This window comes from Pteropus vampyrus, unplaced genomic scaffold, assembly GCF_000151845.1.
Source record: "Pteropus vampyrus isolate Shadow unplaced genomic scaffold, Pvam_2.0 Scaffold729, whole genome shotgun sequence".
Lineage (NCBI taxonomy): Eukaryota > Metazoa > Chordata > Mammalia > Chiroptera > Pteropodidae > Pteropus > Pteropus vampyrus.
Genome location: NW_011889510.1, coordinates 152,584 through 162,064, shown reverse-complemented (window position 1 = coordinate 162,064; position 9,481 = coordinate 152,584). Strand labels below are relative to the sequence as shown.

At 37.9% G+C, this 9,481-nt stretch overlaps 1 pseudogene; it reads left to right on the top strand.

The window, feature by feature from the left end:
- The first annotated feature begins 8,534 nt into the window (after nucleotides 1-8,534).
- Nucleotides 8,535-8,653, top strand: LOC111734028 (annotated as a pseudogene).
- Nucleotides 8,654-9,481: the final 828 nt, after the last annotated feature.

Genomic DNA, 9,481 nt, shown 5'->3' with positions numbered 1-9,481 from the left:
CCAGGGACTGATTAGCCTGGGCAGCTTCCCGAAGTCACCCCTGGCGAAGGCATGTTGGGAGGCAGGAATGTCCCATTAAGTCTATACTTCTTGTATTTTACAGGAGGTCATATCTCAGAACCAACTGTTCCTGATGTGGGGGAAGGAAAGTTAACAAATGGACTACATTTGTATAGTCCTAGACATTGTGCTTATTAGTTTTAGAAAGCACCAAAACACATGCAGGCTGTTTAACAAAACCCAAGGACTTATAATTTGGTGAAGATATAAATAAACATGACTATGAAATGTATTAATTTATTCATTTTCCAAAGTTATTGAATGTCCATGATATACCAGGCACTAGAATTTCAGAGATGTAAAAGTCATCATCCCTTCCCTCAAGTAGCTTATGGTCTAGAAATTCAACATCTAATTCATATTCAGTCTATCCCTAAATCCTGTTGATTTTACTTTCTAATTTATGTCTCAAAATCACCCATTAAGATACCAACCACACTCATCTTACAATCTGCTTAACATCATGAAGGCAGAGTACAAAGGCCAGTACACATGCTCCGTTCATGAATCGTCACTTAACCAACTGGCAGGATGAATCAACACTCTCCGAGTTAAGCAGATTGACTCATAATCGATACCTTATATACTCACATCTATTCTCTGGAATGTACAAACCCTTCTGCTCCCACTGGCTAATTATGCTTATCAAGATTGAGTTATTTTTATTTCCCATGCTTTTTATGTACCTGCAAATGTACCAACTTTTTGTGTACCTTGTTATGTAATTGCAATTACATAATAAAATTAAATATTACAAAAGTCAATAAAAGATGTATAAAAAGTGTATGAAAGTAAATTGTTGTTTCTGTGAATTCTAAGTTGAATGCTGTAGAAAGAATATATGTTGAAAAAAGAAAGCTATTGAATTTGTTGTCAGGGAAACAAGAGTAGTGAAATAAGAATCTTTAACTCTAAGTATTTTTCTCTTCTACTTCTACTTTAAAGAAACTGAACTAGAAAATATAGGCAGTGCAACATGAATTTAATTTATGACTCATGGTCCTACATCAAGAGACTGGGAAAAGAATCCACACTTATATGTTTCAAGTTACAATGAAATTAATGGAAACTTCTACTTCTGGCCAAGATGAATGGACAGGAACTTAGTACGCTATCTTAAAACTGAACAAAGTATATGGAACAAAGTCTTTCAAGACATCAGGAAATAAGATGAAATAATATCTAAGAGACAGGAAATAAATAAGATACCCACTTGTATTGTCCTAGCCAATTGCCTGAAGAGAGGTTCTAGACCACAGCATAAGGAGGGAAATTCAGGCAGAAACCAGTGGATTCCCTGGATTGAGGAAATAAAGCTATAAGTTCGGGGATACCAAAGGAACTAGAGCTTGCAGGTCAGAATCTGGAGAGAGGAGAGCTACACAGAGAAAATTCTGAGGATCTGCACAGGATACCCACAAGAACTCAGCTGAGTACAGATCAGCCCACACAAGTAACAACAGAAAAAAAAAAAAACTACCCGAGGCTGAAGGAAAAGCCAGTGGCAAGAACAGAATGCCTATTTCTACCAGTCAGACTGGAGAGTGTCATAATTCCTGGAGCCTTGGGTAGAATACCCTGACGATCATGACTGAGTAGTAGTTAATTATTAGCTTCAGACTCAATAGTGCTCTGATCAAGACTAAAAAACATCAAAAACAAAATCCCCCAAAACCAAACTGTCTTCCAAATTACTTAACTTCCTCCAAAGACAGAAGCTCAAAAATATTTATAATACAAAAATATCCAGTACCCAACATGGTAAAATCCAGAGAGCAGGGATTTCCACTAGCTCATGATCCAGGAGTGGTCTGGTTAGAATGTCATCAGTGGTACCTTTGTCCCTCCCACTTTCAGATGATGTTGCCTTTTCAGAACACCTATACCACTGCCAGAGACACCACTAACTCCATTGCTGGCTTCCTTCGTTATGAATAAATCCTAAACTGCTCTTCCATCTCTATGTTACTAGTTTGAAGGTCAGAGATCCCAGAGAAGATCAAAGAATTCTCCAAGCCTGGGTCATGTGATCACACACCAATTGCCAGGTGGTAAGAAAGAGGAATATCTGGTTACCTTTGATTTCATAATGAGAGGTAAGGCCAGCTCTCACAAAGGGGCCCTCTCCCCAAATGGGACAGAGCTTTATATATGCTGGGTAGCTAAACAATGACAAATGTCCACTACAGTGATTGACTATATATTATTTTTTAATCTTCAAATCTAATCTTAATGTTTGTCTCTTTTTATGATCCATAGTAACCCTCTGATAAGGACTCAAACTCTTCTTTCTTGCCCATCTATTTGTTTCATTTATTTTTCTAAGATATATTTTTCTTTGCATTTTAACAGCTCTGAAAATGCTGTCTTACGGTCAATGAAAATTATTAATCAATCCATTAAAACTGATGTCTCATAATTAATTAAAATTAAAATTGCCAATATTTTTTAGAGATGCATAAAAAGGATAGCTCTTACAAATGATGGCATCTTAGACTCAGTGAAATCTGGTAATATCTTTTCTCCTATATCATGAAACTTATCTCTCTGAATTGTCTTTGTACCTCATTAGACTGTAAGCTCCAAAATACTCTATTTATGGTGGTATTCTCACTGCCTAACTCACTGCTTAGCATATACTAGATCCAGAACACATGCATTTATTGAATAAAGGAGTAATTCAGTGAATTAGAATGAACCTGCTAAGCAGATTTCTGTGTTCCATGTTTCATGTTCCATGTTTGTCTGAGATTTAACTACATCTAGAAAAGTTTTCTCTTTCAGTGCTTTTAATCGCAGATGTCTGACTTATTCAACAGTTGTTAAACTCTACTTAGATCCCAACCATTGTGCTAAGTGTCTTATCTGAGTTATCTCATTTGATAATTACTACTGTCCTCAATGGCTACAGATGCTCAAAGAAGTTTAATAAATTGCTGAAGGTCACACTTAGCTACAAGTAGAAAAGTCATGATTTAAACACAGATACTCTATCTCCAGAATTTATGCTCTTTACTGCTTTACTATTGTCAGACTATATTCTATAGATGCTGTATTATTTATAGACTCTCTTCGGAGTTAAAAGTAGCAGGAGTCCCATATTGAGTCTAAGCTGTGTCCACCTTGGATTCAGGCATCTTTGAAAGGCTGTTGGATGAGTCCATCAAGAATCTACCTAAAAGAAAAATCACAACACACAGGTTCAGGCTGGTGAAAATGATCCAAGGTTGAGGGCAAGTGCATTTCTGGATACAACATGGTCTATGTCACTCAAGTTTTCCTCCAGTCTCATTCAGAAATTCATGCTAAGATCCTAATGTTGGAATGAAAGATGAGCCAGCACTGGTGACCAAGTTGACATCAAACAATACCATCACCCTTTGCCCAGACAGAAGCTACATCAGCTCAAGGGGCTGGCATCTTTGGCAGTAGCTATAAAATCTTGAGCAGGTACCAGCAACAAGTTAATGTCTCCTGAGGACCTTGTTTATCTAATCAGTCACAATTTGTAGCATCACCACAACAGAGAGAGGAGAAAATGACAGGAGTTGCAGCGTAGTAAAGGGTTCCATTTGAGAAGCCCATGGAAGACCATTCCAGGTGGGCTCCAAGAACAGTTTGAGAGGCATTCGAGTGGGCCTGGAGGGGCTAGAGGATTATTGTTGCTTCGTGACCCTGTTTTTACTCTTAAACTGTGTATACTGAGCAATGTAATTACAACTCCAGACCAAGAGACACATAAAACCAGTCAGAGCCTTAATCTAGAGCATTGAAAATGAAGTAGAAAACAAAGAAGAAGCAATTATTTCAGAGAGAACAATGAGAATAATGGGTAAGATGACAAAGATGATTTAAGGAGAAAACAAAAGTCATGGATGGAGCACGAAGCGGAAGTTAGGAAATGTGAATTCTAGTCCCTGCTATGTCCCAAATGTTCTGTTTTACCAAGAAGTAGTTAATTCACCTCTCTGGGATGGCTTCCTTACCTATAGCATGAGAGGGCTGGACTAGATGGGTGACCAACTCTAAGGTACGTCTTGTCACAAATGCTGTGATTCTGCAAACCTGGTTTATAATTTTAATACCCACCTGGCTGTTAAAATACCTTTGCTGGGGACAAAGCCAGCATGGGTCCTGCATAACAACAACAGAACTGTGTGGCTTTCTGGGCTCTGAGAATCACAGTGGTAATGCAACAGGAAAGCTGAATGTTCAATGCACGAAATGTCAAGGGGCGTACCACAGCAGGTTCAGACAGGATGAATAGGTTTCATTTTTGGAAGTTAATAGCTGAGTACATTTTTGGTCGAGCTAATTGCACATGTGGGAAAATTATCAGAGAATGTACATTTCTTACCTCATATTCCTACAGTGTTTACAGATGGATTTAGCAGCCACAGGTAAAATAATGTTACATTTAAAAATGGCTCATACTGATAGTAATGTTTTCACAAGTTAGGGCCTGATTAACACCTGATTAAACTTCCTCTAGCTCTCTAACTTTTCCTCCATGAATCTTCTTCATTGCATTATTACTTCGCAAAGTTGAATGAGAAGTTAATTTTTATTAGTGACACGTCACAAGACTTTCTGGGCTCTGGAGTTGTCACAGGCTTTTCTCTGTGCATTCACTTTATACTTGATAGCTAAGGTGGCTTCCAGGCCTCTGTCTACATCTCCCTTGTGGTATCCATCACTTCTCAGTCAAACTCGACTATTCCTTGTACCAAATCCACCCTGGGTTTTCCTGCCTTATGCCATTCCTTCTGCTTTGACTCTCTCCCTAGCCCTCATTACCCTCTGCCTATCACATCTTACCCATCATTTAGTGCCTTAAATTTTCCAATATGCCCCAAAGTCATCTATACAATTAATGCAATTCTGATCAAAATCTGGACAGTGTTTCTTATAGATCTTGACTCTGAAATTTAGATGAAGAGTATAAATAGCCAAGACAATAATGAGGAAGAACAAGATGGCAGAACTGCCATGATAGATTTAAAGACATCATTTAAAATGTATATAAGAAAGTGAGTGATTTGTCCAAGGATAGACCAACAAACCAATGGAAGAGAAAAAGAAAGTGCAGGAACAGACTCATGCTTATATGGAAACTTGATATCTGAGAGGGATGGTACTGTGGATCAAAACATTATTTGTTTTAATAAATGATGCAGAAACGATAGGGTACCTGCATGGAAAACACAAAATGAGATGTCTACTTCACCCTATACACAAAACTCCATGTGGATTAAGACATAAATACAAAAGAAAATAATTTCAATAAGAACTCACATTTTTTTTCTAATTCTCATAATAATTATAAGAAATAGATATTATTAGCCTATTCTTAATAGAGAGTGACGCTCAAATAAATTAAATAATTTACACATAGTCAGCCAATGAAAGACTGGGTGACGATTCCCAAAGCTTAATTATGCCACCAGTTATATTGTCTCTCTGTCTTCTAAATATTCTTTCAATTAATTGATTTGAAAAGGTGAATTTAAGCAATACTCTATCATTTTGCTAGTTAGTTACCTACTCACTTTTGTTTTCTGTTTCTATATGTTTTATTTGTTTATTTCATCAAAGTCAGAGACCACATTTTGCTTTGTGGAATTTCTGCCAGGGTTCTGATATTGGGTATTAGTAATAGATCTTCCTGGCATCTTAATGATCATCTTGATCATCCAAAAGCCAGATCTAAAGAGTTAGCAGAGAAAGGAGAACAAAATGTCTTTCAAGTCTTTACTCTCTTCTCATCTTTTTTCCTATTCTGTCACGTGACTGACACCTCAGAGAAAATTTTGAAAAAATTGTCTTGGAAAATGCCCACACTTCCACTGACATAACGAGAAGGGCCTTGCTTCTGTGTGTTTACTCAGTTCTCCCACACCCATCCTCCCATCAAACTTTTATCTAAGTCAGAATGTAAAAGGGCTATTTCACCTCTAATATCTTTTCCTTCTCATATTTAAGTTACGTTTGGCTGTGGCATTAAAATTAACAATAATTCAATAAGATAGAAGTTTATTTTTCTCTCGTGTAACAATCCAAGCATAAACAATCCAAGAATTATTTATTGACTCTAGGCATTGGAGATCCATGTTCCTTCTGTCTTGTTAATCTGCTATCCTCAACATCAGCTTCTACCTCAAAGTTGAAGATGACTGCTCCAATTCCTGCCATCGTGTTCACAGTCCAACCAGCATGAAATGCAAAGAAATAGGTAGACAGTATGTAGCCAGGTACACATTAAATCCGTGAGCTTCTATTAGTACAGTAAAAGTATGGTAATTAATTTTTAGGGAACAACTAATATCTGACCCCAAATACTTACGGAATTCATTCAGATTTGTCACTATAATTTATTCAAGTGTGCTTGTTGTCATGCTTTTCTTCTCCATCTCTGATAGAAAAGGTTTCTTTTTATCCAGCACTTGAAGCATTCATGATTTAAAGGGAAAGACAGACATGTAAACAAAAACTGGCAATACAGCATGACAAATGTTCTTAAAACAGAGGAAGAAACAATTAATCCAGCCTTGGTGGCTGTGGAAGTGAATGATCAGTGAGAATTCACAGAGGAGCGACATCTGCACTGGGAGCAGAGGCCAATCCCGGCAAAAGGAAGAGCTATTATTCCAAACCTATAGAGGAATAAAAGTTTAATTCCTAAACTGCAAGGGGACATCCCTAAAGTTGGAGGTAGAGTACGGGAGGGGAATAACAGCAAGTGAAGCTGGAAGTGCGGGCTTGGAGTCAGACCACAAAGGGCCGCAGGCCACACTAAGACATCTGGGCTTCATCTTTCATAGAGAGCAAGAGTGGACTTTCTAGGATAGAAAAGGAGTCTTGATAGAATATGAGCTTTACTTTAAGGCAGAATAAACACAACATTATAATTAGGAAGACTAGATACAGAGAAAGTGTATAAATATATTTGTCATTTACTTTTGTCGCTCAGACCCCAAATCTTCTTGTACCTTTGGAGACAATTTATAAATCCAAGACCAACTTCCACTAGAAAAGCTGAAAAATTCTGGGTTCTTTCTCAGCCTCCTTGCTAATATACGCAGGCATGTGATCTGCGTTCAGTTAATCAGATCTGCGTACCTCAGACTTTGACTTGATAGTAACAGGTAGGGTGACCAACTGCCTCATTTTGCCTGGGACTGTGCTATTTTATTTATTCATTCATTCATTCATTCATTTATAATTGTTTTGTTTTTCAATTACAGTTGACATTTAATATTATATTAATCTCAGGTGTACAGCATAGTAGTTAGACATTTATGTAACTTATGAAGTGATCCCCCAATAAATCTAGTACTCATCTGGCATCATATAAAGTTATTATAATATTATTGACTCTATGCTGTACTATACATCCCCTACTTTGTAATAGCCAAGATATGGAAGCACACTAAGTGTCTATTAAGAGACAATTGGAGAATGCTTGGAGATCTTTGGAAACATGGTAGTGTGAGAGACGTTCCCAGATCTCTCCCCTTAAACAACAATAAGCTGAACATTTAAAATTCAGCAAAAAACACCCAAACTGCACACCAGCATGTCTGAGCATGGGATATGCACATAAAAGCTACCACAGGTCAGAACTCCGGGTGTTGGGCGGTGGACTAGGAGAAATAAAGAAGCTACCCCTCGCAGTTGCTAGAGCTACCTATAGGAGGAAGGGGAGGGAAGAAGGAGCGGCGTCTTCCCTAAATAGCTCTGCCTGGAAAAGCTGTGAGCTCCCCATGGCCAGCAGGCGTCAGGGCCCAGTCATCAGGGCCCAGTCATCAGGGCAGAAGGCAGAGAAGTGGGACGGCAGAAAAATAATAGTTGATTTTTACCAGCCGTGGTTGCAAAACTGAGGCTGAGCCACAGCCCCCAACCCCCCAACCCAGAGGGCCCCTCCCCCCATACCGTTCGAGACAGATCACTACAAAGCCCCAGAGGATCTGAGCAAATGCTACCAAAACTGTTGCCAACACTGACAGGGACTGAAACTGAGAGTAGTGAGCATGATTAGATATCTATCAGAAAATAAAAAGGCATTTTTAAGGCTTTATATAAAGCAGGGATCCAAGAGGCTTAGACGCCACCTACTGGAAACCAAAAGAAAAGTGCCTTCTTTGCAGCAGGCTAAAGAGATCTTTATATAATAAATCTTCTTTCTGGGAAAAAAGCAGAATACATTTCCATTAATGCTCAGGCAGAGAAATAGTCTATTAAACACCATGAATAACCAAGGTGACAGGTCATCTCAGAAAGAAAGAGAAAAATCTCCAGAAAATAAGCTTACAGACATAGAAATATGCAATTTAAATGACAGAGAATTCAGGATAGTATTTCTGAAAAAACTCAGTGAATTCGGAAATGAATCATATCAACAATTTCAGGAATTGAAAAAACACCTAAATGAGCATAGCAAGGATATTGAAACCTTCAAAAAGAACCAAATAATTGTCTACGGCCATGCTACCCTGAACCTGCTCAATCTCATCTAATCTTGGAAGCTAAGCAGGGTCAGCCCTGGTTAGTACTTGGATGGGAGACCACCTAGGAATACCAGGTGCTATCGGTGTAAAAAAAAAGAACTAAATAGAACTTCTGGAGATGAAGAACACACTGCCAGACTTGAAAAGTGAAATAGCAAGCTTGGGAAGTAGAGTCAAACAAATGGAGGAAAAGATCAGTAATATCAAAGACAGAAATCTAGAAATAAATAAGAAGGAAGAAGAGAGAAACTGAAGAATGAAAATAATGAAAGAAAAATTCAAGGACTAGCTGATACCATAAGAAATATAAGAATAATGGGTATTATCAAAGGCGAGGAAAAGGAACAGGGACTAGAAAGCATTTTCAGACACATAGTGGACGAGAATTTCCCAAATCTAAGGAATGAGCTGGAGCTTGGAATTCAAGAAGTCAATAGAACACCCAATTATCTCAACCCAAAAAGGCTTTCACCAAGACACATTGTATTAAAATTATCAAAAATCAAACAAAGAATTCTCAGGGCAGCCAGGGAGAAGAAAACGGTAACTTACAAAGGGAAACCCATTAGATTATCCTCGGACTTCTCAGCACAAACCTTACAAGCCATAAAGGAATGGAAGCAAATATTTAAACTATTAAGTGAAAGGAATTACCACCTAGAATAATGTATCTAGCTAAGCTCTCCTTTAGAAGAAGAAATTAAGACCTTTCCAGACATACAAAAATTGAGGAAATTCTCCACTATGAGGCCTGCACTACAGAAAATACTAAAAGGAGTCAACTCACCTAAAACAAAATGACGAAAAAAAAATACATAATTAGGACTAAAGTGACTATCAGGCAAATAGAAGCAGAGGAGTGCAACCCTTACTAAGAAGAGGGCATTATAATCTTAAATAATAAGAAGAGAATT